Below are 10,456 nucleotides of genomic sequence, written 5' to 3' on the forward strand. Positions count from 1 at the left end.
GATTGCTCTCTCAGCTGCCAGGCCTTGTTGGGACTGTATAATCGAAAACAGTCTCCACTGCATCCAAGAATCCCTCTGCCAGTGTGTACAACTTTCAACTCATTTGTGTTTTCACGGAAATCTGGGGCATCACTGGAAGTTGAGTCTTCAGCGTGTATTCAGATGTTCACCTGATCACTGAGATGGTTTAGTGCTCTGCAGAAACAAGCTTGTAAACAAGGGAATCTGTGCTGTGTCTCCTCTGAAGTATGGCTCGGTTTCGAGTGTGCTGCGAACTTCTGTTCAGCTACTGAAGCTTAAATAATTGATTTTTCACTGTGTGCCGTTGCACGGCGTTTTAAAACCCAGGCTGCATTGTCGATGTGTACTGTGATTCTGCAGAAATTTTAATTAATGAGTGGGGATATCCAAAAGATGTCTGAAATAATGAGAGTGAATACATGGTTCGAATCTGAGAAGTTAATTTGTGGACAGTACAAATCTTTGATATGGATAAAATTCAGATTAGTTCACTTAACGGTTCACCTGGCCCTAATGATACCTAAATTTAGAACTTGCGAACACCACTGGCCTGTAATTAGAATATTTTTTTGCCCTGCATAAAATGGAATTATATTAGTCAGTTCACATTAGCCAAGTCTGAATTCTGTGTCTGGTTGGATTTAGTTGCCCCCTGCTGATGACAGAGCTCGGTTTGGCTTTTTGTTTGACCTGGATATGTGCATCTTTCTTAGTGCTGTCAATCTTCGGTTATGTTGCTCAGTGTACTTCTGCTACTGAAAGTCCAAGATCCACAGCCCTTTATTAAATTATAGAGTACATTTCTGGTACCTGTAATATTTACCTTTGGGCATTAGGACTTTTTTTAATAGAAAATAACCTGGTACGGGATTTTGTGAGTTTCACTCTAAGCTCTTTGAAAAATCTGGAAAGGAAAAAAAAAAAAGTAACAAGGAGACATCCAGGCATATCTTTGTGGGAAAGTCTTAAAAAAGTAGTAGTAATGAACACTTCTAATTGAGGAGTACATTTATTGTATGTAATTGCACAGAAGTCTTTTGAAAGAGGAAGATCCCACGTGTGTTATGGACTATAAATGTTCTTTCTGTAGTATTATTTCCCCTTTCTCTGTATTAATTCGAGGGAACGGCTCTAAACTGACATAAAGCCTTTTTGTTGTGGACTTGATTTTGTTGGTATGCAAAGAGGGAGGGTAAAACCAGCATCCTGTCTTTCATCCTTCTGGATGAGGATTAATCATGATCACAGCTGCAGAATAATGCAGATCTTAGCTGGTGAGGTTGGGGAGGGGGAAGGGACAGGCAGGAGGGAGAGCAAAGGACATGGGCTGTCTTGACTTCACGTGCCATTCTGCCCTCGGAGGCGCTGCATTTAACAGAGGAGCTGCAAGAAGCAGAATCTCAGAAATTGTCTTCCTTCCGTTGACTTAGTGGATCCCTTTGTATTTCAGTTTACACTTGCTGTCTGCCAGCAGCGTTCCTTGACTTCATGCGCACCATCCCTTGCTACAGGATGCAGCACAGTGCTGTCCTCACTAGATGAGAGCAGTTCATATTAAATAAAGGCACAGATTTGCTTACTTTTTGGGTTTTTTTACTAATTAGTTTTTCATGCATTCTGTGTTTTTTTTCCTTTAATCATAAGAAATGGATTCAATTACCAGCAAAAGACACACAACAGTTTTTGCTAGGCTTCCTTGTTTTCTTGATAGTGCATTAGGCAATGGATGCCGAAATGCTGCTGGCTCGAAGGTACACAGATTTACACCAGCAGTTTTTACCATGTCTCTGTAGATAGCCTATAAAAGCCTTGCAGGTCAACTGTTTTTGAAATGAATAAAAGTGTGCTAATTCCTTCAAGGTAAATCAGAAGGATTATGACATCTAGGAAGAAGAAACTGCCAGACAGCTCATGAGCAATACAGCTAGGACTGACCCAATAGCATCTCTAAAGCTTCCAGTAAAATTGCCTGAGGAGTCTGCCAAGAAGCCAGATGCTGCTGCTGGAAAAATACCTTCTGTAGCTTGGCATTTGTCCTGTAATTGCTTCCAAGAGAGAATAAACTGTAGCATGACAGTGGAAGGTGAACGGTTCCTCACTGCATGCTACTTGGGTGGGTTTTAAAAATGGTTAGAAAGCAAGCATGGTTTTGTGATGCGTTCCCGCTCGTCCAGGTCTGTATATGCGTTTGCAGCTTAGCAGTTCCCCATCTGAATAATCAAGAACATCTCTTCTTCCCTGATGTTTTAGCCTGGCAGTGGTTTGACTATTTTTTTCCCCCGTTTTCTTTTAAGTAGTTCCTCTTACAAGATCCCTAACCTGATCACTTAGGCTTTGACTCTGCCGGTGTGTGGTGGGGTCACGCAGACCTCTCCAGGTGCAAGGTTATAGCAGGGAGGGGGCTGGTGTGGTTCCCTGTACGGACATTTCTCTGTACGGAATTACGATACAGGAAACAACAACCGGCCCACAGAGTTTCAAGACTTAAGATTGTTGAGTGTTTTAATATTTTAAATCCCTCTATAGCATATTTTCCAGCTCTGGGAAGAGGGATGTCTTTTATTATTTTGAAACACTGCTGAATCTTACCCAGGAACAATAAATGTGCAGAGCCTGACTTTTTATGGGAGGTGCTTCCTCCCATTTAAAATGGTTAACGTTCTTCCTGATACAAAGCAGAGGCATTTGTGGAACAGTGTATAACATAATCAGATAAGAGGCACTGCATTCACAAATGAGATGAGAACAGATAAGTGAATTCAGGAAAATTATTCGTGGTTTGAAATTTCTCCAGTAATATCTAACAGCCGTTCTCAAATATTTCAGTTTGGTAGTGTTCTGAAGTCTGCCTGCTGTTCGTATTAGCCGTCATGTGGGATTACCTTCACAAGTGACACTGCTGCTTTGAAGACTGGAGTATTTAAGTGGAACTGTCATAAGTATTTCTGTAGCTTAAGTCATTTACTAGACTACTTAAAATATTCGTCGGTTGTGGAACAAGAGCATAAACATAAATTTTGCTTGTATGTGTAAATTAAAGCTTACAATCCTAGAAAGATTTTTGCTTTTTCCCTTTTGCTCTGCTAGTCAATAAACTTTGGTAGAAGTCTTGTGGTTTGGTGTAATAAATCAAAAGTCTGTTTACAGCATGATGAAGTCCTCTGATTAGTTTTCCTAATACTTAACTGTCAGGGAACATGGGCTGAGTGTTGAAAAATAGCAGTGAATAAAGATCCTGGCATCGGGTTTTGTTGTTGTTGATGTTAGGAAAGTTTGTTTTGCTGCGATGTCAGGAACCATTCGGAAAATTGAAAAGCGTGAGGTATAGTTTAACTCATGTGGCCGAGCAAACCTCAAAGGGACCTGAAAAAGTTGGTGCAAAATTCACACCTGTTAAGAAGGCCAGTGTAAAGCATCACTTCAAGCTCGACTTCAGATTTCAAAGTATAGCTTGAGTTGGATCTTGTGTAGGTATTGTGCTGTATTTTATTTAAAATGAATGAGAGGGTAACTCCCAGTTCAGTCTGGCATGCAGTATTAAGAAAGTCATCTTGAAATGGAAAAAAAAAAAAAAAAGAGCTGAATTTAGATATTTCTGTAAAGGACAGGAGATGAATAAGTTGCCTTCAACTTAGTTTGGCACTTAAAAACATGCTGAGTTGTCCAGGATGTGAGGCATTTAATTCCATAACCTTTTCTTCCAATTAGAAGGCACAGATCCTGATTGTGAGGAATTTGCATTTAAATATAAAATGTGGTGTCTCTGACATTGCTTTTACCTTCTCCCTGGTGATGCTCCTGACTGCACACTTCTCCCTTTCCTTCAGTGGGATGATTGCACCACTGCGCTTTAGTAATCATTTAACAGCTCTAATTACAGAATACTGTGATCCCAACTGTGTACTTTGTCCTTTTTCCCTTCTTAGTCTTCACTGTTGCTTTGGCGTCGAGAGGATCGCAAAAGAGCCGCTCTTCTTTGCAAAAATAAATTGCAAAGACCCCGCTTTGGTAACGTACGGATTTGCGTTTTCTTGTTGCTTCAGAGGTAGTGCCGTTGAGTTTTAGACGTGCAGGGGTTGGTCGGTCTGGCGTTGTTTACATCAGCCACGCCAGCAGCACTTCGCCGACGCTAATGCAGATGCACCAGCGTACAATTGGTGTAACTCCAACTCCTTGAAAATCAGTGGAGTTGCGCCAGTAGAAGTCAAATGTGACGCTGTTGGGTTTGTGCCTGAGTGCCTGTAACGGGGGTTAGGCAGTTTTCTGCTAGCGGAAGTCGGGTCGCAGTCAGGCTGTGCCTGGGCAGCATTTGTGGTGCTTGGGGAGTTTTGTTCCTTGTTTGTTCTTACACGGTGTCATCAGAAGTTCTTTTTCTTTTCTGCTTCAGGGTCATCAGTGTAGTAATGTGGGTGTAGTAAAGGCTTGGCATAACACAATTCATATAGGAAAAAGCATTGAGGTCATTCAGTTTCACTGCGAGCATGGGGTTAGTCCAGTGTGCCCAACCTCCTGTTCCTGGTGACATAGCCGCCTCTCGGTATCGAAGGAATGATGTGAAGTTTTTTAAGCCTGTTTTGTTCAGTGGCAGGGCGCTTTTTTTTCTTGTCATACCCTTCAGAAGCTTACAAACAGCACTTTGAGTGGAGTTTTGCTTCTCGGAGCAGAAAAATATGCTGAAAGGAACAATGTGTGTAGTGTTTATAACTCTTGTCTGCTGGGGCTTTGTTACCTGTTTACAGCTCCCCAGACTGGAGCTGCATCCCCTGCTACAGGGGCAGAGGAGAAGACACGAGCCTGTGTTGCCTCCCCAGGATCTGGTGGGATAGTGCAGTGAAGTCTCCATGTCTAGACTTTCCAGGGCTGGCTTGTTCAAGGCTGTACATGCACCTGACCAGCAGACTTGCATGCTTTATTATGGAACTGAAGGCATACGGTGCTGCCATGGCTGTTTTTAATAACACTCATTGCCATTTGGGTTTCCAGCCTTTAATTTTTCTGTGGATTTGGGGTTCCATTCTGTCCCTTGTAGCCTTGCAAGTCTCCTGAAGGCAATGCTGCTCGCGCTGCCGGATGGTGCTCCCAGGTATACACCTAGCTTTCAGAAGAGGTAGGTGTTAACAAAAGGGATGTTAAATATTCTTTCACAGAGGTAAAGCTGACAGCTGATTTTTGGAAATGAGACTGAGACCAACTGGAGGGAACGCAGCAGCACTGGAACTACACAGCACTCGCTCTGGCCAGCAGTAGAGCAGGACAGGGAGAGCAGCAAGTCCTGACTTCTGAGTGCTGGGTGTGTTTTTTATTCTGTTTTTTTAAAAAAAGGCTTTATACTGTGATTATATGAAATCCGTCCTCTCAAAAGAATTTCTGCTAAAAGCGTGGAAGGAAACAATATAAATATTTTTCTATTGGTCTCTGTCAACTGGCTCAAATCTAGCTGTTTTTCTTAAAAGTATCTGAGTATCCTTCCTTTTAGAGAACTTATGAACTGACAGTACATAGTCCTTGCTGAATGCAAAATGGCATACTTTGAAAGTGCGTTTCAAAAATTCTCTTATAGTGAGGTTGGCGTGTTCTGTTTTGCCTTTGTTTCCAGAATGCTGTCCTCCATAATGTAGAAGAGAAACTGTAATATTAAAATGAAATGTTAGTAATTTCCAATTAAAAAACCTTGCTGAAATAAATTCATTCCTGTGAAAAGCATCTTTTTAATCCAGTCAACGTTTTCTAACGTGTAGAAAACTCCTAATGCTTCTGGTGTATAATTGGTGAGGTGGAGTGTAGTATTCACCACAACATGGAGTGATTTCCAGGAGGAATTTCAGTAATTATTACTGCTGTTGTTGGAATACTAATAAACATCTTACTTTGGAAATATTTTATAGGTCAATTTTTTTTGGCAAGATGCTCTTCTAGTGGTAAATCAGCTTCAATGGTGCTCTTTACACCATCTGAGGAACTGGGTAACGTGCCTGAAAGATGCCCTAGAGATAGAATAATGAAGCATATTGTAAACTACAATAAATTCAATAAAATGTGTTATTGTCCTTGTTACATGTAGGTTTTTGAAAACAAGCTTCTTGCTTTCAGGAGATGAGAATTATTTTATAAATACAACTAAACCAATAGCAACTATATACAATAGGAAATGAAATAATATGGTTTGAGTGCTGAGTAGTTTTCTGATGTCAGAAGAAATAAGAGCCTTAATCAGGACGTATTGGACTGGTGTCTCACCTCAGACATGGTAACGGGCAGTATAAATACATATATTTATAAGCACATAAATCTCCTCCCTTCATCTTTGTATACAGAAAATGAAATGTGAAGGGGAGGACTTGCTCATTTTAGAGCAAACAAAACCAGGTGTGAAATACGGAGGCAGTTGTGTGTCTTTGCAAGCTGTGTAGCATAAGGAGGGAGGAGGAGGGAGTAGTAGGGTGCTGGGTTCCAGAGGACTATTTGCGCCTTGTAGAGGGACATTCCACGACCTGAACTGGGCACTTGGCTTTCTCCATGTCTGCTGAAGGAATGGTTTTGTGTAGGATCTCAGTTCGTGCACATGAACAGTGAGCTTCCTTTTACCGTTGCAGGGTACAGAGGTACCGGTACAGAAATTGCAGGGAAAAGCAGTGATTGCCATGCCATGTCAGTCATTCAGCTGTGTCACTAGGAACAGTTATTATTCTGTTCTGGGGGCAAATGACAAAACTACAGAAGAGAGACTGGGCACATGCAACAGTCTCATGCAGATTGGTTTCTTTTGTAGGCTAGCCAGAATTTTAGCGCACGAGCTGGCTGAGATTTTTGCTGCTAAACACATTGTTTTAGAATTTGCTTTAATGAAGTACCTACCCGGACATCTCCTCTTTGCTTTTTTTTTCCTCCTCATTGCCAGTATCTTAAACTCCCTCTTTTACCTCATCTCCATCATTTTCTGGTTCTTACCTATGGGTCTTATTAACTGAAATACATCAGTAGTTTTTGGACCAGTCCCTTGGATTCAGTTTGGAATTAGCATAGAGCCTTCTGTACAGATTTGTACTCTGATACCTAGGAGCTTCCTGCAGGGTGTTCACAAGACCTGACCATTAGGGAAATGAGCTGATGAGTACAAAATACTGTGAGGAGCTCCAGAGAGTTTCATGGCCTCCTCTCTCTGGAGGGTTAAAGGGCACTGGAGGCCAGGAGGAGTTTTTCCAGTCTCACTGATGTTCTCTGTGTTAGACTTCGTGGTCAGATGAGAAGTTGATGAGTAACATTTTTCTCCCTGGAGAGCAGCATGGTCAGATGAGAAGTTGATAACATTTTTCTCCCTGGAGAGCAGGTCTTCATGCTTGAACTGTTTTCAGTTTTCCAGGATGACAACACTTTAAAATAGTTTGGTCACCTTTCTTTTTCCCTTTTAATATGTTTGGGCTTTGTTTAACACTTGCAACATCATGGACGTAAATGCTCCCTTACGGATTATTATATTGTGTGCTTTGGAGGGAAGGAAATGTATTGCAAGGCTTCAGAGCTATAAAAGCAAGAGCTAAGGATGGTAGCGTGGTTTTTGTTTTGTCAAACCAGGCTGGGGGAGGTACCATCCTCTTGTGAAGAGCCTGTCAAATCACGCTTTGGGGCTGTGGAGAACTTAAATACCTAGGGAATGCCGGGGCTTAGTTACAAATCCATTCTAAGACAGCTTTTCCTTTACATAAGCAGATGGAAACTGGTTTCAGAGGAGGGAATTTCTTAGGTTTTGAAGCCCTGAAGAAAATTAATAAATTCATGTATTTTAAAGCCAGAGGGGGGAAGTATTATGATCGTCTTATCTGACCTGCTTCATAACTCAGGCCAGGGGAAGTCGCCTAATAACCCATTCATGAGCTCGCTCAAGCATGCTTGAAAAGACAAATGATTTGACAGAAATCGTTGTTCTACAAATGCGTGGGGGAGGCGGGTGGAGCATGTGACTAATTTCCTTTTGCATAAAAGGTCCAACCTGCGTTAATCCTAACTGCAAAGTGAATTTACAAATATATTTCTTCACTAAGGCTTTAGGTTTTATGCCGACGTAGGAGTAATACAAAATGCAGGCTTAAGACTTCTCTTGGAATTAAAAGCCAGTTAATTCCAGAATGCGCTGATTGTGTTCCTACTGTAGCTACTTAATAAGGGAACAGAAAATGTCAGTGTTTTGTTAAAACGAAGAGCTCTGAATCCTCTTTAGGAAAAGCTGAGGCACACACATAACACTGTAATAGCTGGAATGCAGCACGTGAGAAGATTCTTAGGGTTGGATGTGTGTGAGATGATGGATTTTTATGTTTTTAAAACACAGCTAACAAAATTTTGTCTTTAGACCAGGAAGAGAGATGTGGCAGAACTGATCAAAGAAAATAGCATCTCATTGATAAAACACATGCTGCAGTACTTCCCACAGTTGGAAGACTGTAGTATTTAACAACGGTGACCTAGATTGGAGGAGACAATAAAAGCTGTTGCAGTGAAGAGCAGATTGACTGCCATTCTCATCTGGGTAATAAACGGCTGAAATATGGACAGTATATGAAAGTTTACTAACGTAGCTTACATAAAGACCAATACTTTTGGAGGAATTGTCTCTGTGGCAAATTCAGTTTGAACTATAGATTGCATCTGACAGATGTTTATGTGCTCCTTTACAAAGATACCTATTACTTTATTCAAGGAGCTATGAGCCTGCGAGAGTATGACCTGATTAGGTTTTAAAGTAAATCAATATTTGAACCTGTCCAAAAATAGACATGCATTTATTTTTTAAAAATATTACTCAGTGGGATAGCCTCGAGGGGATATAGCTTTTCTGGGGAGTTTCAAATGAGATAGCAGTTGTATGTTGTTATTTTAAAATATTCAGTGCCATTACAATGCTACTATTTCAGCTCTCCTGTTGAAAGTAGCTGACAACAGGAGATGGCATTCTTGATGCTTTGTACCCTTAAGAGTCTTTTAAGACATTAAAATGTAGCTTAACTCCTGACCCTGGGGTGGGGTTTTTTTATTTGATTATAAATGGACCTATTAATAATATTTTTCTTTTGTTAAGTGGTTCATGTTAGCTGTTCTTGCAAAGTTACGCTCTTAACCTTTAGGTAAATATAAATCCAAATTCAAGAAAACAAACCGTCAATCCAGCTGTGACTTGAGGGATGTTTTAAGTAAGTGCCACTGAGCTGTAAAGACTGATGCATCCCTACTGTGCTGTAAAACTACGTATTATTAAACTGGGCTATGTGCAGGGGGAGGGGAGGGAGATGGGGATTGCGAGGGACATCTGTTCTCTGCAGAGCTTCCCTCCCTGCTTGCTGGGCGGATTTTGAGCGTAAGCGAGGAGGACCGTGGGTGGTAGGGTGGGTGGCTGCTTCGCAGTGAATGCATTGATCTGTGCTGGGGCCCAGCGGTCACTGCCCGGGGTGTCCCACCATTACCGTGTTAGGGGGCGAGACCTCTCCCTGTCCTTGGTCCTGTCCAACGAGCGCTTCAGATCCTGGAAGATTGTTGGTTTGGGGGCTTCCATCTTATTCTTTTTCTCTCTTTGGTCAACCTTAATTTGCCATGTCCTTTTCTACTCTTTTCCTAACTGAGAATGGTAATCAAAATGCTCTCAGTTTATTCAGGTAATTCAAGAGTTGTATTTAGCAAGCACTGCAACTTTGATTTGTAAGTTGCTTTATTTTTCCTTCTTTTTTGCTTTGCGGTACTTATTCAGACTCCAGTTCAGCAGATTTTGAAAAGCTATCTTTGAATATTCTATAATACACATGCACACAAGATTTGAAGAGCTTATTAAAGAAAGCCCCTGACACACTTCAGCAATATTAAATCACTTCAGACAGTGCATGGCAGTGTAATGTTACTGAAGCATTTAAAAATGTTAGAAGATCCTGGATTTGAAAGTACTAGAGGCTTCACAGCCCTTCCTGTGAAAAGTGATTTAAACTGTCAAAATTATTTTAGTGTTTGCAGTGTAATATTTTCTTAAATGACAGAGAAGAGATATTAAAAAATAACTATAACTGTAGTTAATCTCTGGCCAGCTAACCAGCTGATATGCTGGGTTAATTTCTTTATTAAATGCTAATTTAATAACTGGGCAGCTATTCAGACAGGCCAGATGGACTCCACTGTGATTGTGCTAATAATGGAAACTTTCACAAAAAGAAAGAGCAACAAGAAGATGCATTTAGTGAGGGACCATCAGGAGAAGCGTCTTCGGGATGCTCTGCCCTCAGCAGGCTGGCTGAAGTAGGTGGCTCACCCTTCAGCGCAAGAAGGGCCGGCAGTAAGAATTGGAGTAACGCTTTATTTTTTGCTTGGTTGTTTATTCGTTGCCTCCGCAGCCCATACGCCCCCAGTCCTACGTGCAGCTTGCAGCCTGTCTCCCTCATCCTGCTCCAGCACATTCCTG

The 10,456-nt window shown here is 41.3% G+C and overlaps 1 protein-coding gene across 1 annotated transcript in view; it reads left to right on the forward strand.

The window, feature by feature from the left end:
• The first annotated feature begins 7,593 nt into the window (after positions 1–7,593).
• DAB1 (Dab, reelin signal transducer, homolog 1 (Drosophila)) overlaps positions 7,594–10,456 on the forward strand; it is a 105,304-nt gene continuing 102,441 nt past the window's right edge. Inside the window, exon 1 of the mRNA XM_010149387.1 lies at positions 7,594–7,603. The gene's annotated coding sequence lies outside the window, so the exon portion shown is untranslated. The remainder of the gene's footprint in view (positions 7,604–10,456) is intronic.

Source organism: Eurypyga helias, unplaced genomic scaffold (assembly GCF_000690775.1).
Source record: "Eurypyga helias isolate BGI_N326 unplaced genomic scaffold, ASM69077v1 scaffold11203, whole genome shotgun sequence".
Lineage (NCBI taxonomy): Eukaryota > Metazoa > Chordata > Aves > Eurypygiformes > Eurypygidae > Eurypyga > Eurypyga helias.